The 24,973-nt window shown below is 37.0% G+C and overlaps 1 protein-coding gene across 8 annotated transcripts in view; it reads left to right on the top strand.

The window, feature by feature from the left end:
* CCDC148 (coiled-coil domain containing 148) overlaps nucleotides 1-24,973 on the top strand; it is a 371,756-nt gene that overhangs the window by 39,824 nt on the left and 306,959 nt on the right. The gene's annotated exons all lie outside the window — the stretch shown is intronic.

Raw genomic sequence — 24,973 nt, 5'->3', positions numbered from 1 at the left:
TAATATCACTGTCTAAAACTATAAGCTCTGTGCAAATGACTTCCAAATGTATTTCTCATGTCCTGACATGTCTCCTAAAGTCTACTCATATTCCTTTTTTTAATGTCCACTCATTTCTAATAGTATTTATATTTCCATAACACCTTTTATGGATATGTTTTACATATCCAAAACTGAATTTGCTATTATTTCCCCTAGAGCTTGGTCTTTATTCTCTCAATGGTACCAACCTTTTCCTAGTTGTCTTTGCCCCAAATTTGCATCAATTTAAGACTTTTTCTTTTCTCCCATCTCCTACATTCAATTATTTGTTGAACATGTAGATTTTATATCCAAAATGCCTCTCCTGTCAATCTATTCCTTTTCATTTCCTCTGTTTTAATGTGTTTTATCTGGGATATTACTATAATAAAGCTCACAAACCATCTTTTCCTCTAATATCACCCTACTCCAGTCATACATTCAGCAAATATTAGATGCCTACCATGTATCAGGCTCTATGCTAGGTCCTGGAGAGTGAAGGATAGAAAGGAACACTTGTGCCTTCTAATAGCTAACATTCTATTAGGAAAAATGTAAATATAGGAGTATATTAAAAATATATACAATATATACATATACACATATATGTTGTAAAATAAAAATTAAATATCCAAATACTCCAATTATTATTTTTATAAGATTTATTAATAATAATAACTTAAATTAAAGGGAAATAAAGTGAGATAAAGAGTGTTTTTCCAGCTGCATTAGCAGGAAAAAAGACCCCGAGGGCATGGTTACAGAGACTTTTAACAATGAAATGTAAAGACATACATGAAGATGCCAAGGAAAGGAATTCTGGGAAATACTAAAGGAATTCTGGGGAATGTAGTCCTGGGGTGTAAAATTCTAACTACACATTCCCTCTGTAATCCTTTGGGAGACTAGTCACCCCAATGGATCATGTAAACATAACCAAACATAACTTTAACTAGAGGTATATACAATAATTTGGGAATAAAGGGAAATAAAAGAGAAAAAGAACAAAACCAATATTAGATGCACTGACAAAAAGTCAACTGGGGGCAGTCCCCTTTGGCATAAGAGTATATATTCAAAATAAATGCATTCAACCCCCCATGGTTCAATTTAGCACATCCAAAAGTTCACTATGGATCTTTTGGTGCAGTGTGTGGTACTTGCAGGTATCTTCATGGCTGCCTTCTCCAAATAGTTTACTTTCCAAATTCTGGGAGGTAGCAAGTTTCTTGTCCTAAAATTACTATCAAAAGAATTTAAACTTTGCATTATAAGATAATAATACATTCTCTCCCTGAGGAGGATGGTAAAAAAATACAGTGATCACCCAAGGATACATAGCTAAGTTATGAGGTATATGAATTAATTGGCAAAAGAAAATCAAAAACATCAAAAAATCCAAATAAAAGAGAAAAAAGTAACTACTGAATGAAATATAAAATATCAAAGTCTTATGTGTAAAAAATTTAAGTAAAGTACAAATAACTTTATAAAAGGTCCTTGAATCAGGGGCCAATTAAGTGATTTAAGTAATTATGCACTTTCCCAATCAGTAACCAGAATGAGAGAAAGTTTGCCACACTATGAAAGACAGAAAAGGGACTAGATTTTAGAAGCAAATTGGGAAATAGCATTCCCTGGTCTGATTTTACCTTTTCTCTCATGTATCAGGAGTGATTAAGTCTACCCCAGGTGAGGCTAATGTCCCTACTAAGGCAAACTGAACAGTTCAATCAACAACCTTTGATATTTGGTCTTCTCAGTGAAATAGCAGGATCAGGAACTTCAACAAACTTCAGGATCTTGTAAAATATCTTTCTGGAACAATTTTCTATTCACAGAAGATTGGAGGTGGGTCCTGGAGATTGTTTCTTTCTCCAGAGCAAGGAACCAACTTCCCTGGCTGACTGTTGGTTTCCCAGGATTCCCTTCCTCTCAAGATTCTAAAAGGGTTTGTTGTTGCTTCTCCCAGTTCAACTGCATTCAATGTCACACTGCTTGCATTCTTGTTTCCTTTCCAAAAGGAAAGCCTCTATCACACTCTTCAAATAAATTTAAGTCATCAGTAGTTGTCAATGTTAAAATTAACTCGGGGCCTTCTAAGACCTTTAGCTTTGCAGCAGTAGCTGCCTGGTCATTTTCCCTAGAGACAGGGCAAGTGCCACATGTATGGGAAGAGCAATGAACTACAGCTAGTGCTTCAGGGAGCTGAAGGGCAGAAAGAACTTCATTAATAATTTCTGTATTTGCTACACATTTTCCAGATGATGTTAAAAATCCCCTTTGAAGCCAAAGCATGCCTACTGCATAACATATTCCAAATGTATATCTAGAGACTGTGTAAATTGTTGCCTTCTTACCTTTGGCAATTATACAGAGCTATCAGTTTTAGAGCTATCAGTTCTGCACTTTGAGCACTTATATTTGAAGGTAGGAAAGCTGACTAGAGAGTGGCAAATTCTGTGACTACAGCAGCTCCTGTGTAGCATATGCCATCCCTCATGAAAGAACCATCAGTGAATAATACCAGATCTGGATTGTCTAAAGGAATGTTCAGTAGATCATTTTGAGGTTTTTCAGCCATGGACACTAAAGATTCACAACTGTGCAAAGGTTCTCCTGAGACTGGTAAATCAGGAAGCAAGGATGCAGGATTTAGAACTGCATGGTGTTGTAAGGTAATATTTTCATTACTTAACAAGGATACCTCATATCTTATAATTTTCTGATCATAAAATACCTGTATTCTATGTTGTAGCAACAATGCTTCGACTTCATGTGGGTACATTATGGTTAAAGGGCATCTCAAGACTAAATCAGCAGATTTAGTTACTAGCAAGGCTGTGGCAGCTACACCTCTAAGACATGTTGGTGCTCCTGAAGCTACTGGGTCCAGCTGGGCCAAATAATAAGCAATTGGGCACTGAGCAGGTCCCAAAGGTTGAATTAAAATACCTGAATCTACTCCTCTTTGCTCATGCACATACAAAGTAAATGGCTTGTTGTAATTTGGGATGCCTAGAGCAGGGGCAGACAAGATAGCCTGTTTTCATAGTGAAAGAGTTGACAGGAATTCTGCCTCTAATTTAAGCAGTTAAGGGACAGAATTTTTTTGTTAGTGATTTCCTCATAGCAAGGGATCCACTGTCTACAAAACCCCATTGCTCCAAGAATTGCTCTCAACTATTTCTTAGTGGAAAGTGTGGTCAATGTTTGAATATCCTCAATGTACTTTGGGGAAAAGCAGCAGGCACCAGCAGTTAAAATAAACTCTAAAGATTTCACTTTGGGGAGACACCACTGAACTTTTGCCTTTGAGACCTTGTGGCCCCTCTTATGTAGCTCTAAAAGGAGATGTATGCTATCTTCTTGGCACACTGTGGCATTTGGTGAGGCCAAGAGTAAATCATCCACATATTAAATTAAATGGCTTTGCTTAAATTTAATAGTATCTGTATCTTCACTCAAAAAATTGTGAGAACAATGTAGGGTTAGAGTTTATAAACCCTTGAGTAAAATGAGTCTAGGTCCCCTTGAAACATTTCAAGGTGAAGGCAAATATATTCCTGAAATTCTCATGAATTGGTACTGAGAAGAATGCTGAACACAAGTCTACTCCAGTAAAGTATGTATCTGTGCTATGAATAGAAGAGATAATTGAGTTTGGGTTTGAAACTGTAATACCAGGATTTTAGGAAGGGAAAACACATAAAGATTAACATTTAAATAGTTTGTATTTATTTGAGATTGGGGAGAGGGTTTTGAGGAAGGAGGGTGAGAGAGAGGGTGATCTTATCTTTATGCCCTTAATGTTAACTCCTAAATTAACAATAATTCTATCTAACTACACTAATATCCTAAAGGCAAATCAAACAGGGAAGCTGGATCTTACAATAGAGTCTTTGGGAGCCAAAACAGGAATCTAAGGTGAAATGTCACCAAATGATAGCTCCTCCAAGTTGAAGACAGCTCCTCAATCCTTTGACCAGAAGATGATTGAAGAATAAATCCTCACCACAGGCTAGTGTTTTGGGAATTGATCTTCTGACAGATTCAACCACACTTCTCTCTCTTTCTCTTCAGATCCAGAGAGACAGTTTCTCTCTCAATTGAATCCCAAAGATTCCAACACTCCCAGGGTCATAAGATTCCAGTCACATGCTACTGTCAATCAAACCCTTGCAACTCATAACTACAAAACTACAGGATGTCTTTTTATGGAATGATTATTTATAGCTCTTAAATCCTGGACAAATCTATAGATAGTTTTCCCATTGGGTTCTAATTTTGGTTTTTTTACAGGTAGGATGGGCTTATTATATTCGGTTTTGCTTGGAATTGGTATTCCTTGCTGATTTAATGACTTTATCACTGGGGTAATTCCTTCAATGGCCTCTTTTGATAGAGGGTACTGAGGTATGGAAGAAGGTGGGCCAGATTTTGTCCTAATTTGAATAGGATCAGCTGATTTAAGTAGGCCAATATCAGAAGATGATGTGGCTCAGAGAGACTCAGGTATATCAGCTAGGATTTCAAAAGTGAGAAGCTCCTTCATCTCCTGTCTCTCTGAAAGAAGTACAGGGAGTAAATTCAAGGATTCCTCAGGCAATTCTAGTGACATAGAGCCATCTGGAGAGCAAATTATAGTGACTCTAAGCTTTCATAAAAGATTTCTCCCTAGGAGATTTATAGGGGAGCTAGGCAGTAGAAGGAATGTTCCACTGATAAGGGTCCTACAGTCACCATTTGAGGAGAAAACTTTGAGGCCTTTAGGGGTGACCCTGATACCCCACTACATTTAGTGAGCCAATAGAATTATAATCAGAATCAATTGTACTCATCAATACAGATCTGGAGGTCCCAGTGTCTAAGAGGCAATCCTAGTAAGTATTTCCAACTTTTAGGGTTACATGAGGTTCATCACTACGGGGGGAGTGAATAGGGATAACTCGCATTAAAACATCAGGGTCTGGGAAATCAAAGGTTGTACCCTCTGATTCCAGTGTTCTTTACCCTCACCCCTGACAGCTTCATAAAAATCTTTGGGTATTACCTTGGGCTTCTCTAGGCTAAGGGGCATCCTCATGAGGAGTCTAATTATAGCATAGAAAAACTCCACTTTGCATATATTGTTGTTGGGCATTTGGGTGTGAGTTATTGTTTGCCTTATTTGGATTATTATTTCCATAATTGTTATTTTTTCTAAAGTTATTATTTCTAATTGCTTGAGTCTAGTTCTTACAGTTCATCATTATGTGACCCCCTTTTGCACAGAAGTGGCATGCAAATGATTGATATTTGAATTCCTGCAAAGGGGCAATGGCCCCTGGCTGAATTTCATTTTCTTTCTTCTTTCTTTTTTTTTATCAAATCTTTCAGTTAAAGATTTCAGTTTCTTCCTTAATGTTTCTACCAAGTCATTGGCCTCCACATTTTTTCTGTTCATTGTCTTTTGAAACATAAAATGAGACCCTCTTTAATTCCTCAATGTTCATATTAGACCAGTTTGGGCAGTTTGTCTTAAAATAATCTTGGACTACTTTGCAACAGTTATTTATAAACTGTCTTCTAATTTGTCTGACATCGCTCTCTTTGGAAAAGTCAAGGTCTATGTTTCTACCTCTGAGCTCAATAAGTCTTTCCATAAACTGGGAGGGAGTTTCATCATCTGGTTGCTGAAGACTCTCAAACTTGGTCCATGTACCTGGTCTATCAGAACAATCTCTCATTGCTCTTAGCAATGCTTCACTAGTATGGCATAGTTATAAATATTCCCCTTCCTCATTTCTATCCCATTTAGGATCTTGCTCACACCAATGAACTGCATTCCTTCCCTGGCTTTTATTAACAAGAGAAACAATTTTATTTTTCTCTTTCTGTCAAAAAGACTTGGAGCAAGTTTTGCATGTCCTGATATAAAGGATCATATGTATGGAAAATGTTGTCCAGCATCTCTATTACGACCACAGGTTCATCCTCAAAACTAGGGACATTTTGCTTGAATTTTTTAATATCTTAGGGTGTAAAAGGTGTATGGTGCCTTAAGGTCACCACTTCTCCATCCCTATTTAAGGTGGGTACTTCCCATAAGGGGAATTTAACTGAATTCGTTGTGCTCTTTGTTATTTGACTGGATGTCTGTGTTGATACAGAGAAAGTATGGGGATGAGAAGAGGGAGGAGTAGGAGGAGGAGCTGGTGAGGTGAGAGAGCAGGGTTGGTCTGGGAATGGGCAGGACTGAGAGCTGGGAGAATGGACAGGGATGGGTGGGGCACTGGGAGAAGGGACAGGGAAGAACAGAATGGCCAGGAGCTGCACAAGGCAAGAGAGGAGATATCCCACCTGAGGCATAGGTAGGGAGGGAATCTTCCTTTTGCATCTTAAAACAAGGCAAGGATTTTTCAGAATTATTCAATTGGGTCCGTATTTTAAGTAGGCTAGCTTTTTGCTGTTTAGTGTTGAAGCTAATGAAAATAAAGACTTCCAGAAACATCAGGAAAAAAAAAGCCAGTCTGAACCTGTAAAGTTTTCAAACTGAATAAGAGCCTCTGGGAGTAGAAAGTGTTCTGTCAGATTTTGAATCATGTTTTGTAACATGTTTACTCTTCAAATAAAGCTGAATGAGTTTTGTTTACAGGAAAAGGACCCTGACTTGGAGGTTGGGAGGTTAGGAGAAGAAAAAAAATCAAGGCTTATTCCTCCCTCCATCACCCCCAAAAAATTTAGCTTCAGGTCCACCGACTTGAAACCTGCCTACCCTGTGCAGGTTAACCACTCAGATGCACTGCCAGGATCATGGAGGAAAAAAAAAAACACAAATCCTAGAGTCTGCTTAAAATTTTCCTCAAAAGCCAGGAAGGGGGTGGGGCCAAATAGTGTGGGTGTGTTGCTCCACCCTCTGTATAAGCCACCTCAGCTGCAAGCTGGAAGGTTTAAATGACTCCTTTGGGTGGAGCCACTACCTGGGAGTGGGGCTGAATGTAGCAGCAACTAGGAATACAGGGTATAGGACCATGCACAGAGCCACTACTGAGGAGCTGCAACCAGGGTTGCAGATTGGCTGCTTCATGAAGGTCCTGAAAAGTGGCTAGCACAGGCTGGAAAACCCACATAGGTGGAGTGTAGCAGTGCAAAGTCACAACTGGAGGTGGGGAGATACATACTTTACCTTCTCTGAGACTGGGAGACTTGGGGACTCCCATGGGAGGGAGCAGTCAGGAGACCACAGGGAGGCAGGAGCAGGAGTAGGAGGGGACCCAAGAGAGCCACACAGTGGAGAGACCTGGCCACCTGGTTCTCTTGGTGGGTGGGGGTAGGCAGTTAGCTAAGGAAACTCTGAAGAGAGTTAGGGGGTGGGTGGGTGGGGAAGCCCATGGCAGGAGAAAAGCTCAGTTTCTCTACTCACTTAAAGATTCTGAAATCCCTTTGTGTAGCCAAAAAATGTAGGATAAAAATTAAATATCCAAATACTCCAAGTATTATTTTTATAAGATTTATTAATAGTAATACCTTGAAGGAAAGGGAAGTAAAATGAGAGAAAAAGAACATTTTTTCCAGCCCCATTAGAGGTAAAAAGACCCCAGGGTGTGGTTACAGTAACTTAACAACCAAAAGTAAAAAATGTACTTGAGGACACAGAGGAAAGGAATTTTGGGAAATACTAAAGGAATTCTGGGGTACAAAATTCCAACTACGCAATATATGCACATATATATTCCAAATACCCCCAGAAGGTAGTCTTATGTTTTATACACACACACACACACACACACACACACACACACACACACATGGCTACCTTCCGGGGATATTAGGAAAGTTCTCATGTTAGAGGTGGCATGTGAATTGAGTTTTGAAGGAAACTAGACTTTCTAAGAGGTGAAGGTGATGTTGGAGTCCATTTAAGGAATGAAGGATTTCTTGTGCAAAATCATGAAAAAAGAATATTGTGTAGCCATCTGAGGCCCTAGATTTTAATTGAGGGAGCACCGGGACAGTGAGAATCACAATATAGTGGCAAAAACAACTATTATCTTTGTTGGTATGAATGTATTTTTCCATGAGCAGGATAAAACACAGTAAATACCCTAGAAAACAGTAATCTACTAACTTCAAAAAATATTTCCTTGAACAGGAGGTTTCTAAGCCCTCCCCCTGCCTTTTTTTCCCCCAGAGCACCCTGAATATACCACCCAGAAAGTCCTCTAAATCTCTAGGCAGTTACAGATAAGAGAAACTGAAACTTCAATAAATCCTTATATTTTTCATCCTATCTTTCCATTTAAAATTTTCTGCCAATTCCCTACCTGCTAAATGTCATGTTTGAAAAGCTATAAGGAAGACAATTTGCTTGGGCCAAGTTTTCATGAAGAGTAGTAATAAGCCTGGCAAGATAGGTTGGAGTCAAATGTGAAAGGCTTTAAATGCCAAACAAAGGAATTTATATTTGATCCAATGTAATAAAAACTATTGGAGTTTACTAAACTAATGAATGACTTGGTTAGTTCTGAGCCTTAAGAATATCATTCTGGAAGCTGTGTGGAGGAGAAATTGTAGGGAGAAGAAACTTGAAGCTGGGAAACGAAGTACTGTAGATTGGAATGCTTTACAGTAGAACTAAGGAAAGGGATGAAGATCTTAACTGGGGTGGTGGTTGTGCAAATGGAACAAGAGGACCTAATGTGAGAGATGTTTATGGAGATAGAATTGACAGCACTTGGAAACTGATCTGGATATATAAGCAGAAAGACAGTGAAGCCAACATTTATTTTCTGGAAGACCAGAAGGATGATACAAGACCAAACAACTTCTAATCAATTTAATGTTCAACAATAATTCTGGAGGGCATGAATGAAGCACTGCCAACCTTTTGACAAGGAGGTGAGAGACTTGAGATGCAGAATGATATATATATATCATATATACATGTGTGTGTGTGTATTCAGATATGACCAATATTTCTCTTTACTGTGTACATTTGTTACAAGGTTTTGTTCTCTTTTTCCCCAAAGGAAGGTGAGGAGATGAGAGGGCAAGGAAATAAATGCTCCTTTAAAAAAAATATGGCGGTGCCCTCAACAGAAATAATTCAATTTGGAAGTTCTGTGAATATGAGAAAATAAGAAATAAGATGTTCTAGTTTTTGAAATGGTGAATTGAAGATTTCTGTGAATTTGAAAGTCCTGGAATTGGTAATGTGGTAATATAGGTCAAGAGGTAGATTGGCAGGATATAGATGATGATTCAGTAAAGGAAATGGGAAATAAGCAATTTAACTAGTTGGAGGAGAACAAAGAGAAAGCAGTCACAAAAACCGAGATGGGACTCCTCAGGAAGAGACAGTGGTTCTTTAATTAAGGATTTGCCTTAATGCTAGTACTTTCCCTCTGCTTATTAGCATTATAAAGAAAAACAACTCTAAAAGACTTAACTTTAACCAGTCAGCCAATAAACTTCTATTAAGTGCCTCCAGTAAACACAGGTGCTATACTAAACCTTGGGAATACAAAGAGAGGAAAAAGACAGTCTCTGCCCTCAAGAAGTTCTTAGTCTAATGAGGGAGACCTAATTCCAAGTTGTGGAAACAAAAAATCCACAGGATTAATTGGAGATAAACTAGAGGTTAGGCCCATGATGGCGAACCTATGACAACATGTGTGTCAGCACTGATGTGTAGCCATTTTCGATGACACATGGCCGCATGCAGGCTCAGTGCGCCTTGGGGGGGGGGCCCTCCGGGAGCTGGTGTTTGCAGGTAGCATGGTCACACCCCAGCCAGGCCCAGAGGGGAGGGCTGCTGCATGTGTTAGGGCTGCTGCATGTGCTCGGCCTGGGGGGGGGGGGTGGTGGAGTGAGCATCAGGTAGTGCTTGCCAGGCCTTTGGGGCTAATGGGGCTCCCTCTGGGGTGGGGAGGAGGAACAAGCATGGAAGGAGCCCGCTGGGGCAGTTAAATAATATCAAAACCAACAAAAGAAACAGATTGACAGATGAAGTTAGTAGAGCTTGCTTGGGCTTGAAGTATACAAAATACCAACCTTCAATTAAAGATTTAGCCAATGAAATTCAGCAATAAAAAAGTCACTAATAGGCAGGTTAGTTAAAGAATTCCCACTCCCCCTCACTTATCTTAGTTCACGGCACCCCACACAAGTTAAATAATATCAAGACCAACAAAAGAAACCGACTGACACATGAACAAAGAAGTCACTAAGCAGGTAAGTTCAATAGTTTTTTGGTTTATTAAATACAGTTATAACAATTATACATTTTTGTTATTTAAACTATAAATATACTGAAATTATTTTTTTTTCTTGAAGTGACCCGAGTTATGCTCGTTTTTTTGGAGAATTTTGACACACCAGGCTCAAAAAGTTGCCCATTATTGGGTTAGGCACTAGTTTAACTCAGTACCTGGCACATATGACTCACTTAATAAATGCTAGTTGACAGACTGGTCAACAGGATCAAATACATTCTTTTTTACTGGTACCAGGCTAGTCTCCACTATGTACACATCTGGTTGTATCAGTGCTGTACTAAAAACACTTTAATGTTTTCTTGTCTACAAAATAAAGTCTGGCTTTCTAAACCTAGCATACAAAGTTCCCCAATCTGAAACCATTCTCCATTCTAACCTCATTCATATCATTCCCCTCAATTCATTCTACTATTCAGTTAAACTAGACTTCTTGAAACCACCCAAAAATAAGCACTGTGCTCATGCAGCAATGGGAAAAAGGAGATCTGCAATGTGGAGGGGAGTGTCATTTACCAGATCATTGAAGCTTTGAGGAAGTTACTGATTAAAACACAATGCCCACAAGGCCAAGATTTGTATCCTCCCCCCCACCCCCAAGTTGTCTAACTGCAGCTACCCATCTTCAATGTATATTGCTGGTTACAAGATGGACCAAGTGAGAGAGTACGTATGAGTCAAGCCAAATCTACTGCTACTATTTGAAAAGTCATTCAGCATAAATGGTCAGCTTCCTAATAATGTGTCAGTTTTCCCCTCTTTATATTTAAAGCAATGCATATGTTATTTTTTTCTTCTTTCAAAGAATAGTCACACACTTGTTATTTAATGCATTGTTTATTTCAAATGCCAAAAAAAGGGCTCAAAGAGAAACATTATTACAGAGTTCTGATTCTCCACCCTACAGCTGTCCAAATGTTTGGCTGCAGTCCCTTTTTCTTATTGCAGGAAACAATGTGACCACTTGTACTAGGTTGGCAGTGGCCTTAGGTTAATTAAATATTGTAAAGAGTTCCTTTGGTCTCCTCTCATATTCCAGTTTAGATTACAGGAAGATACAGAGAAACTTCTATTTTACTCAGGTTTTTGTTGTGTGTGTGTTTTTTTTTTTCCCTGTTGGGGGCAGGGAAACTTTATTCTCTCAATAAAATGTAAACATTCTCTTTATGGTCTGTCTTTTTGAGAAACAAAAGAAACATTCTATTTTTTTGTTTGTTTGTTTCTTGCTACAAATACTCCCTAACTTGGATAATTCAAAGGCAATCTAATCATATTGATATGCTTTATAGAAAAACAAAACAACTTTACCTATTCTTGTGCACTCCTTATAGAGTAAGCAATTTCATCCTGGGGTGGGGCAGTATCAAAAAATCTGATGATTCAGGTCCAGGAAGCTGTGATGTGTGTATATGGGACTATACCTTATATGTGCACCTAAAGTTATTACTTCTTGTGTCAGTGGAAAACATAGTTGGAAAGGAGCCAGTTAGTTGGCCTGAGAAGGATATACCTATGCTACCATTTACATCTCATTTTTTCCAAGTCAGTTCCTAGCCCTTCTTTCTTCCTACTTTTTTTTCTCACCTTTCCTGTCCTCTCTTCCCCTCTTCTCTCCAAACCCTTACCTGCTGTCTTAGAATTGATTCTAAGTATCAGTCCCAAGGCAAAAGAGTGGTAGGGGCTAGGTAACTGGGGTTAAGTGACTTGCTCAAGCTCACATAGTTAGGAAATATCTGAGATTTGAACCCAGGATCTCCCATCTCCAAGCCTTGGCTCTCTATCCACTGAACCACCTAGCTGCCCCTCCCTCATACTTTTTAACTTCCTTGTTTATATTTGGAATGATCTTTGCTGAGATGCTAAATTAACACCTCTAATGTAACTATTTAAATATTAATAGTTTTATAGGCCTAAAAATGGGAAGCACAACCCTACTATCATAATTCTATAAGTCCAAGGATCTTTCTTTGGCATAGAATGAGAAAGTTCAGGTGACAAACAGCAACTTTGAAGTAATGCCTTAGTATTTTTGTAAAATCTTTCTCTAGGACTAAGTTGTTTTACCATTAAAAAAAAACTATAAAAATTATGGACTTCTAGTAAGGAAATCCTTTAAATTTTTATTATTTACAAGAAGTAGATTTAACTACCTAGAAGAATAATGCCTGTCAGTGGTGATTTGATTTGAAACTGATTGCTATTTCAAAAATTACCAATACCATCAACTCTTAAAAGAGAAAGAAGGCACAGTAGTCCTTGTTGACCAGGACTATAAAATGAAATTCCAGGACCTTGGTCTAAAAAGTGAATGTCAATAAAGTTTACCTCAACTTTTCTTTAATGTTTCTAACAGTGCTTATAAAATAAACCCAAATAACTATAGGAATATTGATTCAGGTAGCTTATCATGGATAATGCTCTTAATTGACATGATTGTGATAGTTCTATGATAAACCTAAACTATTCTTTTAGATTACTAATGGTGTGCACTATTATCAGGTGAGAATAGTAATAACAGTACGGTGGCAAAAACTAATATTCCCCCAAACTTTCATTTGCTATAATTTATCACACAGAAACAAGTACAGGGCTACCTTGGTAGCACAGTGGACAGATAGCCATGCCTGCAGTCAGGAGTACCTGGGTTCAAATCTGGTCTCAGACACACCTCAGGTGGGTGATGCTGGGCAAATCACTTAACCCTAATTACCTAACTCCTGCCAACTAAGACAGAAGGTAAGGATTAAAAAAAAAGTATAGACTTCAGCATAAATAACTAAAATGATTGAAGTATGTGTGTTAAATTTAGGTAAAATAAGTATAAGATCATTCTAATTCCTAACATATTCTCAAATAACATTAGAAAGCAATTTTTTTCAACTAATTTCATGAGCAACCACCTTAATCAGTAATTAGGAAGTATGATGCTTGTTGCAGGGCCAATATGTCACTCCATTACTATTTAAGTGAGATCTTACTTAATCTTCACACATTAATTTAATTAAATGCAAAAAAAATTAACAAAAATTCTTTTAGCATCCAAAATGAGAATTTATTTCTTAAATGAGATACAAGATTCAACTTCACCTTTGGCCTCTTTTACTTAATACTCAATGGAACTAAAATGGTGAATTTTTAAATATTGGGAGGTCTGCCTTGGAAATACATTTTGGGTGCTATGTAAATTACAAAAAAAGGAAACAGAAAGAGATGGTTGATTGGCAGAACATATATTCTTAACAAAGCATAAATCCTCAGGAGCAATACAAGGAATGTACTGGTCATTTTAAAATGTCATACTTTAATCCATAGTATAAACTTTATTCTCATTAAAGTTTTGAAGTTAGTGAGAATGTACATTGATAGGTATGACTGAAAGATTGTTGGCATAGCATTTGTGGGTAGGACTGGAGTATAACTCCTTGAGTATATGATTATGATTACTCCTGAATGTCTTTTAGTAGAATTGCATTAATTTTAACATCTCTTTAATTCATTAATATTCTTTGTTCTAGATTCTGCCAATGGTAAACAACTCAAAGAGGGCATAACTATTTTAACTAAAATAGAATTCATGAAAGGGAACCTTTATTCTTTGTTCATTAGTTTTCAAGTTGCTATAGCAAAGAGAATGAAAACACTGTTGTGAGGGAATGAATACATATAGAAGAATTCAAAATGTGTTATATTAAAAATAGATTTTATGTTAACAAAGAGTTGTTTAAATGTTAGAAATAGTCTATGAGTTCCAGACTTTTCATTGAGGCACTAAAATAGCTCTTTATATTAGATATTTAAGAGATAGTGGCTCTTTTAATAAAAGACAGTGTAGAATAATGGACACACCACAGTGTCAGAAGATCTGATGAGTTCAGTCTCCACCACTACCTAGGTTGAGAATTTAAGCAAGTTACTATGCCCTACAGAATTTCAGTTCCTTCATCTACAAAATGGTAATAATAACTTTATTACCTAGCTAATAGGATGATTAAGAAAATCAAATGAAATAATATATCTAAAGCAGTTTATAAATTTTAAGTTGGCCATTTAAAATCCTCTAAAAGTCTAAATCTAAATCTTAATTATAATAACAATAGCACTCACGTAATATTTTCAAGTTTGCAAAGCACTTAATCAAAAATCAATCAATAATCATTTATGAAGCACTAGGCATATAAAAAAAGCCAGGGGGAGGAGATTAAAAAATGGTTCCTGCCTTCAAGGAATTTAGAACTAATTGGGAGTGGGACAGGGTGGCTCTGTGTATTGAGATCCAGGGCAAGAGAAGGAAGGTCCTGGGTTCAAATGTGGCCTCAGATACTTCCTAGCTTTGTGACCCTAGACAAGTCATATAACCCCCATTGCCCAGCTCTTACCACTCTTCTGCTTTAGAACCAATACACAGTATTAATCCTAAAATGGAAGGTAAGGGTTTAAAAAAACAAACTAATGAGAGAGATAAGATGCAAACATATTTATACAAAGCAAACTATAAACAGAATAAATAATAATGGAGGGAAGGCATTAACATTAAGAATTAATATTTTCTTATTTTATCTTGTTCTGGAATAATTTTTTCATGCATTGATCTGTTCCTGTTATTTTTCTGCTCCAAAATCTGCAATAGTCATTTACCAGTGATTAAATAAAAGTCTAACCACTTTGCCTGGCATTCAAGGAAATCTATTTGTGTGTGTGTGTGTGTGACTACCCTACTGTTTCATCCTTATTTTATATTTTCCCCTCTTTATCACCCTAGGCTCTAGCTAAACTGTATACCTATTTCTATTCCTCAAAACTATGCTTTGCTTTCCTAATTTCATACTTTGCTCAATGTGTCTGGAATATAATAAACTATTGAACCTCTATAAAGTCCAGCTGAAATGCTACTTCCTTCATGAAATCTTCTATGATCCCCTCCATCATTAATATCTTTTGACCTTTGGTTTCTCCTAACATTTTTATATACCTCTCTAATTTATTATTACTTATTACTATACATGATATGTTTCTAGCTATACTATCTCCCTCCTGGACTGTAAATTCTCTAAGTTTTTGTCTTGTCTAAACTTTGCAATAAATCTAGAGCCTAGAATTAAAGGCACTTCACAAAAATTTGTTGACTTCAATGAAAAATTCTTTGAAATTAAAATAAACTTTAATAGCAAATAAGTTAACAACACTGCCATGGGAATGCTGTCAATTAATTAATGAATAATTGTTAATTAAACGCATTTTACAAGTGAGGAAAATGAGGCAGATGGAAGTTAAGAGCCTTACTTATGGTCACACAGCTGGTAAGTGTCTGAGGCTTTGAATTTTGAAAGTGTTTGAGGATTTGAATTAGGTCTTTCTGACTCCAGGCTCAGTACTCTATCCACTGTACCACTGTACACTGTACACTGTAACACTCAGCTGCCTAAAAGTTAGTTATCAAAGATAATTTATATAATATAATGTATTTAATGACAATAAGTAGAACCAGAAACAGCTATATAAATATCATTGTTATTGTTATTACTGCAAATATAACATATAGGAAGATGACATTGTTCCAACTTTCCAGTTTCAGAGCCATTGCATTTTGATAATATTTTTAAAATCAAGAGTGAGACCTATGAGCTGTCAAACCTTTTATTTTGGTTCTGTGGGGCAGAAAATCATGTACTATAGAGTCCAAAGGGGAGAGACAATTCTCTCTTCTCTTTTCTATAGGCCATAGGAGACAGTTTCTCATTCCTCTGATCTCATGAAAACCTTCACTCTCTGATGGTAAATAAATGTACAAATTCTAGATAAGAGATTTATATTGATTATATCAGCCAACCAGTTGCCTTTAAAAAAAAAAGACTAAAGCTTAGCAGTCAACACCATTGATACCTAATCTAAACATACAGAAACAGTTAGGTGTGTTGGAAAGTGCTAGATTTGGAATATGGCTTAGATAAAAACCCTGACTCATTTAATAGCTATGTGCCACAACCTCTCTGACTCAGTTGTCTCATATGTAAAATGAGAGGGGTTGGGATTATGCCACTTCTAACGACCTTTCCACCTCCAAATTCATGATACTATGGTCTTAAGGTAGAATATATGTAACATTTGTAAAGTACTTAGCATAGTTCCTGACTCATCTTAGGTAATACTATCATCATCATCATCAATTGGATATAAAGGTAGAATTGAGCTCTTCTATTGCATAATTATTTATGGTATCTCAAATTATACCTTGAAAAGTATACACAGTTCAATGTATTATGACAAATAATGTTATAAGAGGTACAGTGATATAGTAGATAGAGAATTGGCTTTCAGAAAGATGTGTTCAATTCTTGTTTCTGGCTGTGTGATGTTGGACAAGTATGTCTCTTTACCTCTATAAGTTGCAGGTGTCAAGCATCTGGTCCATGGGCTACTTATTATTTCCAACCTTCTTGTAAAACCAGATTAAGACATAATTGGGACTAGGACAGGGGGAGGGCCCTAGGTGGCTCTGTGGATTTAAAGCCAGGACTAGAGATGGGAGGTCCTGGGTTCAAATTTGACTTCAAATACTTCCTAACTGTGTGACCCTGGGCAAGTCACTTAACCCCAATTGCCAAGCCCTTGTTCTTTTGTCTTAGAACTGACACTAAGACAGAAGGTAAGGGTTTAAATATACCTATATTTGGGAAATATCTAGCAAAATAAATAAAAATATAATATAATGTTGATTTGTAGTTTTTGAAATTAATATGCAGCTTTAGGAATCTGTTATTTGAGTTTGATGCTATGGTTCTCTCTATGACTCTTAAGTTGCAGAGAAGGTGCTAATCTTTAATGATAGGATTTTCTTCATTTGGGAGTTTTCTCTACTAATTAGATTACAGAGCCTGGCTCTATCCCTGTGTCTACTATTATGATGAAAATTGGGAATTCTATTCAATTTAAAAAGTTTTAATTAAATGCCTACTATGCTCCATCCAATCTGCTAGGGAATTGTGATGCCTCCCCCCCCCCCAATTAAGTAGATCCTGCCCTCAAGAACTTTATATTCTTTCACAAAAAAAGTTGTTAAGTGTCAGCCATTTGTCCATTTCTTCAAGGAATTTTTCACTGATTTCAGCAAACATTTGTGAAGTGCCTGTGGTGCCAGGCTCTAGGCTTAATGCAAAGTTTGGATAAGATAAAGGCTTAGAGAATTTATAGTCCAGGAATGAGATAGTATAGCTAGAAACATATCATATATAGCAATAAGTAATAATAAATTAGAGAGGCATATAAAAATGTTAGGAAAAACCAAAGGTCAAAAGGTATAATGATGGAGGGGATCATAAAAGATTTCATGGAGGGATTAGCTGGACTTTACAGTGGTTCAATAGTTTATTGTTAGTTTAGGAGGGGGGTGGCATGTACAGAAACCTATAATCTATAGTAATAGGTAACAGTGAATTAGGGAGGAATGTAAAGGTGCTATGTGAAATCAGAGGCAGAAAGGTGTTCATGATGGAGGCAACATAGAAGATTTCACAAAAGAAGTCACATTTGAACTAAGCTTTATAGGCGTTTAATAGGCAAAGAGGCAAAAGTTTAAAACAGGCATATTGAGCAAAGTAGGAAAACAAAATATATTTGGCCGGAGCCTAGGGTGACTGGAAGAAAGAAATACTAAATAAGGATGAAATGACAGGCTACCCCGAAATAAGAGATTTCTCTGAATGCCAGGCAAAGTGATTAGAACTTTTACTTAATCAGCAATAAATGACCATTGCAGAGATTGGAGTAGAAAAATAAAAGGACCAGACTGATATATCAAAAAGATTATTCTCGAGTTGGTATAAAAGATGGATTGCGAGGAGAGAGAGTAGGAGTAAGAGAGACAGACTTACGTGACTTGAACAATGCCTACCTTCAGAATTCACAAAGAAGAGACAGAGAAATGGATGTGTAAGAGGACCAGAGTGTCTTGTCTTGTAAGTCAAGGAAGGAGAAAGTATCACATCACATTGAAATGATATTCAGATATTTTAAAGAGAGGTCCAAAAAGGTTAAAGATAGGGGAAGAAAAAAGACATTGCATTTGTCAATTAGGTCATTGGTGGTTTTTGAAAAGCATTTTGGGGGGGGGGGCAACAGTTGTAGAGTCAGAAGCAAGAGTGTAATAAATTGAGAGATTTGATGAAGTTGTAGAAGCACTAGCTATAGATAGTCTTTTCAGAAAGTTTGCCATGCAGAGAAGAAGAGAAAGGGAAAGTAGCTGTACGAAATAGAAAGATTTTTAGAAATGGAAATTAGGAAAGAATTATCCTTATCTGTTTATGATTACTGTGAATTCCTTATGTTTCCCTCCCATTATTTCTATGGGATGATATGAATACTGTCATTTCTAATATAGATTGTTAGCTGAGGGTCCTTTTACTCATATTTGTAGAGCTGCAGACAAAATGTTCTAATTTTCACATGCCATATTCTGAATGAGAATATAAGTCATAGAGTCATGTAGAAGAACTTACCTGCACCCCAAAATTGAACCAAGTTTGAATTCAGAACTTGAATGTTCTTGTACATTAGTTACATGAGTCTCAGATTAACTTGGTAAATTTGCTATTTTAATCTTAAATTCTGTTAATTCTCAGCTATCATAATTTGCTACTTATATAGCACAGTCATCTCATCCTTTCAAAAAAGTAAAATAGATGGAATATTAGAGATGATCTAAGATAGTTAGGAAATGCCAACTATCCTAACTTATTAATGAAATGTTTTCCAGAAGTTTGCTTTTTTAAAACTAAGGGTTTGGAACTTGGAAGTAATTTCTCATGGAAACACTGTGTTAAATCTTGGTTATATTCCCAGGCTAGCTAACAAAAGCCTATTTAATCCTTAATGTAGTTGGATTATAGCTCTATAGTATTAGCATGTATTTCTCAATTCTAGAAGTGAATTTTTTAGCTCAGACTGTACAAAAACATCAAATTGTCTATACTCCATTCTATAGTTGTCATCATGAGGGCACTCAGTGGAGCTGGGGACCAAGAGCTGGAGAAAAGGAGGAGGTAGGAACAAGGAGAAACAGGATGAAAGGAGAAAGATGAAAAAGTCTAGAGTCATAGCATTTAGAGCTGGAAGGAGCCTCTGAAGTAATTTTGTATTACACTGTTATTTTACAGAAAAGGAAACTGAAGCAGTTGCCTAAGGCTATCTAGCTACTAAGCGCCTTAAGGAGTCAAACCCAGGTCCTCAGAATCCAAAGCAGGTGTTCTTTCCAGTTTGAGTTTTTTATGATTTTTACAAGTATAAGGACCTTTGGTAATAAAAGTTTTGCAGACTGGTAAAAATTTTGATGGATTGTTGCCAGCCCACAGACTTGGGACAGTGCCCTAGGCTTTTCCTGTTTTTTTACAGATTGTTCCTTTCCCTCTGCCTCTGATCCCACAGATTCATGAAATACTACAGTTTGCTTCACAACAATTTCCATTGAACAGAAGTTTCAACAGGAGTATGGGTGCTTGGGGCCTGGATAATGGCAAATAATTGATTTATCATGGTATGTCTAAAACTCTAATGCCAATAGCTTGAGGTTTTATTCTTCCTTCTTTGACAACTTCAGTCACCCCTCTAGTCTTACCCCATATCATATGCTGTTGTTTTTCATCATTGCAACTGGTGGAATAGGAGCATAGGATTTTGAATCAGAGAGGATCATCAATGGGATATAGTTCTGTGTAAGGTTGAGACAAGGAATAGTAGATTGACTAGATTTTACCCGTCCTCACATGCTCATTTTAGTTTTTTTCCAATCAAATTCTTTTTAAGGCTGTCTTACTCTGGTCATAGCCCCTCAGGTAGATTGTACTGGCTATCAGGAGTCTCTTGGAATAAAATACTACAAATGATGTATTGTCCCACTGATGGGGATATAGATTCCAACACTGAATGTTATCATCCGTCCATACCAGTGTAGCCAATGTGACTTGTCAGTTTTCTTTCATAAGTTTGCCACAGGGATCCACTCAGTGGATTTGGGATCTTAACAATAGTATTATATAACAATATCACAGGTATTACACATGATTATTTATAGACCAATAGCACAAACCAAACGTAGGTTGTAGAGTTTTACTGTAATTGGCACTAACCTACTCAGTCTCCTCATCTTCTCAATATGTTCCACTCTACAATTATGTACATTTGTGCTCTGCCTGCTTGCTCCCCCCGACCTCCCTTGTTTCAATAGTCTGAACTTTGTCTTCTCTTGCCTTTTCCCTTCCCCTTCCTTCACTTCTCCCCAGGCTTCTTTTTTTATTTGCTTTCACTCCCCATCATTTAACTTTTCCTCTTTAACTAGCAATAGTAATGAACACCTGCATTTGCCAGAGGAGGGTTAAGTGACATATCCCTAGGTACCACAGATACATGGAAGAGCTGGAGCTTCAATCCATATTATCTGACTCCAAATTAAATGCTCTTTGAATTGTAGTACACTACTTCATGTAACCTTGACAGTCACATGTTTTCCTCTTGTAGATGTATACACACTGCTCCCCTTTATGTAAGTCATCATTATTTTCCTTTTTTGATGAAAGAGTTCCAGAAATTTATTTTAAAAACAGTAAGAAAAACAAATGAAGATTTTCCCAACTCTTTTACCAAGGACTAAAAAGAATATATACAAATTGGGTGTCCTGAATATCCTTCCAAGACATGTCATTGCTGTCCAAGGAAGGAAGCCATGGGATCATCCAACCACTAGTGTTTCATCCAATATGCCTCTATTTCCTCTTTTATAGGCTCTTGGGCTTCATACATGTTATCATAGAACCCCTTCCTCTTTTCTAGCTGCAATATCTCCTTGGCATGGAGGAGGTAGACCTCTGTAGCATTTAATGTCTTCTTCAGTTTTTCATGTTTCTTCTTTTCTTTATTCTGAATCACTCTTCCTGTGTTTCTCCTCTTCCTCTTTATATTTCTCTTGGTGAAGCTCCATTAATGTTTTTGATTTACTCATTTGTTCTTCTCCCAGGGCATCAACAGTAACAATATTCATTTGCATTAGGAATTTCCTTCCTGAATTCTCCAGTCCAGTAGGAAGACTTGATGAAAGAGTCACAGTACTTTGTAACCCCATCTACCTTCTTTCCAACAGATGCCCCAGATATATATAAGACTGGATCTTGACTTAACCCTTATACTTTGAGTTAAGTAATAGCTCACTCTTGGACTTTCATGATTGTTCCTTGTCTTGAATAATCCACATAGTCTTTTACTTGAGCTAGTAGTAAGTTGGGGTGGGGTGGGGTACACAGAGGTGTTTTTTACCTAAATTCTACACATATTTAGCAATTTAGCAAATTTAGTTTTTTTAAATGCCAAGATTCATCTTTTAGAGTTAAAATTCTGTTCAGGAATATCAATGTTGTCTACATACTTATCTATACCCTCACTTTCACAGTTATGGTCTCTTTCCCTCTGAAAATTTGGTTCTTGTTCTTCCCATTGATGTTTTAGGGAATCCACTTGTTCCGTTTACTTTCCTGAGTCTAATTCTTTCTGTAGCTTTTTAGCTTTCAGTGTCTGTTTAGCCAGATCAACTTTGGCCTATTTTCCCATCATTGCTTTTATTTTTCTTTATCTCTTCAGACTTCACATATCTTTCTATCTACTTTTTGCCTTAATTGCAATGAAAATGCCAAATGAAACATTATTTGATTTTAAAAATAGAAATATGTGCTAAGTGTAAAATTTCACATATTGTCATTTAAAATTAGTGATAGCAATATCTCCTGGTTTTTTTCCAAAGCTTTTACTGGCTTTCTGTCCAGAAGAATTTATAATTCCTTTATTGAGTCATGCATCAAAAGCTTCTGTGAACTTTATATCCTATCTTACATAGGTCTCTGTCTCTGAATTTGTAGTGAAAGAGTTTAAACATTATTTCATTGCCATTCAATTCTTTATTTTTGTAGTAGTGTCACCTTAATTTTTATTTGAACATTCTCCAAGTTGTAATCAAGGGGAAAAGCAGCATGTTTGAGGCAATTTATCAAAAGGTAGTAGATTTTGTGAAAGAATTTTCCATAGAATAAATATATTCTACAAAAAAGTGTTCATTTAGAGTTATAATAAAGAGGAAACTTAATGGCAAAGACGTTTTAGGTTAAGTATTAGAACTGTTGCAATTTGATATTCTTACCATAAGTCCTAGGTTTGAGTCATAGCTTTTGAAATTCAGAAACATGATTTTATCACTACACTTAAAGGTGATTAAGTTCTGGGAAACATTTATTTACATGACTCAAACTCACAAGAGACTAGTTGATAAATCATAGTACTAATTTATTCATTTATAATGAGGGATATAACTTTTGGTTGGCCAACATAATTATAGTTGCTATCTGAGGCACTAATATCTGTTAGCTAGGCCACAATATCTTATTGGAGAAAGAGACTATTGCTATAGTGATCTAGGGAGAAAGAGAGGTCATTCCCCAGTTGGTGTGTGTGTGTGTGTGTGTGTGTATTTGTGTATTTAATTATTTATTTATAGGTGTGTGTCTGGGTGTGTGTATACATGTACTTATTATAACTGTCCTTCCCATCATAAAAGAGATTGCTATTATTATTCCCCACTCACATCCCTGAAGTTGAAGTTGTTGTGCTTATACAGCAGAACTATAGAAATGGCTTATACAGCAAAATTATAGAAATTGAAAGAACAAATTGTAAATGGAATTCAAAGCTGCTGGTGTATTTTGAAACTTTAAAAACATGTCCTTTTTGTGAAGGAAAGTTTACAGTACCAGATATTCAAATACCATTAATATGGAAAGACTGGTCATTTCAGCAATAAAGCACCATAGCAGCAGTGTCATTTTTTATTTTTTCAAGATAGGAATTAAAATATTTGAACAGGTGTATGGTATTCATCAATGACACAATCACACACAGTATTATATATATATATTTACTTTAAATATTAGAATCAATACTGTGTATTTATTGTAAGGCAGAAGAGTGATAAAGGCTAGGCAATTGGGGTTAAGTGACTTGCCTAGTATCACACAACTAAGAAATGTCTGAGGCCAAATTTGAACCCAGGACCTCCCATCTCTAGGCCTTGCTCTCAAGCTACTGAGTCACCTTGCTGCCCCTACAGTAATTATATTTAATGACATATTTTTCCTTTTTTTAAGTTTTCCTTAATATATATTTCAATCTGATTTTTGTTGTTGTTCAGTTGTCTAGAAATGTCTGACGCTTTATGACCCTTTATGACCCCTTGGATTATACTTATCTATGGGGTTTTCTTGGAAAGGATTTTGGAGTAGTTTGCCACTTCCTTCTATAGCAGATCCAGTGAATCCATTTGTCAGAGGTTAAGTGATTTCCTTAGGTCACATAGCTGGTAAGTGTCTGAAGCTGGAATTGAACTCATGTTTTCCTGGCTCCAGGCCCAGCACTCTATGCACTGAGCCACTTTGCCACTTAGGCATACAGAGCTTAAGTGACTTGCCCAAGGTCACTCAGCTAGGAGGTATCTGAGGCTAGATTTAAACTTAGGTCTCCCTGACTCCAGACCCTGTGCTCAAATCATTGAGTCATAGCAGCCTCTGCAACCTAATTTTTATATCTATAAAAATGCTAGCATAGGCATATAAGAAAGGAATATACTATGATTTGCCTTAGACCTTACTATTTTTTAGAGAATGTCCTATGAGTTAATATGTTGACTTCTTGGTCTAATGAATTATAGCCTACATTGAATTATGATTGCCCAACTAATTAAAACCCAATATATTAGAGGAGACATTTCATATTCTGAATGCATCTTTATATTTCCAATATTCATATTTGATTCTTGGACTCACTTCTCCCCAAACTCAGTACTCTTGATAGCAGTCAACTGTTTTGCCCTGACAGTACCACCTGGTGACCATAAAAGAAACTTAATGTCTTCTCTATCATTTCTTCCTTAACGAGTCAATCCTGATTGATGACCTAGAAATGTTAATCCAATTCAAAAACTATTTACCAACTATTCTGTTCACAGGACTTATTTGATACTCTGTCTGTCTGTCTGTCTGTCTGTCTGTCTGTCTGTCTTCCTGTCTGTTTGTCTGTCTGTCTGTCTCTCTCTTTCTGTGATGGTGAGCCTATGGCATGTGTGCCAGAGAGGACAGGCAGAGTGCTCTGTGTGGGCATGCATGCTGTCCCCATCCCTCTCCCTTAGAGTTCATTACTGGAAAGGTAGAGGAACGCTGCTCTCCTCCCTCTCTCCCCCATGCCTGATGACACTTTTTCACTTTACCTGCCCCCTATGCCCAATGGGAGCACTCCTCCCTCCCCTGTCTGGGTTAAGAGGTGGGGAGGGGATAGCCTGGCACTGGGGGTGGGGTGGGGCACTGTTCACAGTTTCAGGGCGGGCCACAGCATGCAGTCTCTAAAAGGTTTGCCAACACTGCTCTAGATTGTCTAAAGAAATAGATTATGCAGTCTTTGCCCTCAAGGAATTTATAGCATATTTGAGGAGGAAATGAAAATCAATATATGAACATGTATAAGACTCTTAAACCCTAGGAATCTCTGATGTCATTGATTTGGAAGTTAGCTCTGATGACACAGTTCACCTTCCATTTGTCTGCCCACCCCCTGCAACTCTTGCTCATGTCTTCATGTGAATTCACTAAAGAGGAGCCACCTAATGTGCTGGGGATCTT

The sequence above is a fragment of the Monodelphis domestica genome, chromosome 4 (genome assembly GCF_027887165.1).
Source record: "Monodelphis domestica isolate mMonDom1 chromosome 4, mMonDom1.pri, whole genome shotgun sequence".
Classification (NCBI taxonomy): domain Eukaryota; kingdom Metazoa; phylum Chordata; class Mammalia; order Didelphimorphia; family Didelphidae; genus Monodelphis; species Monodelphis domestica.
Note: the sequence above shows the minus strand (reverse complement) of the source record. Positions and strands in the feature narration are given on the sequence as shown.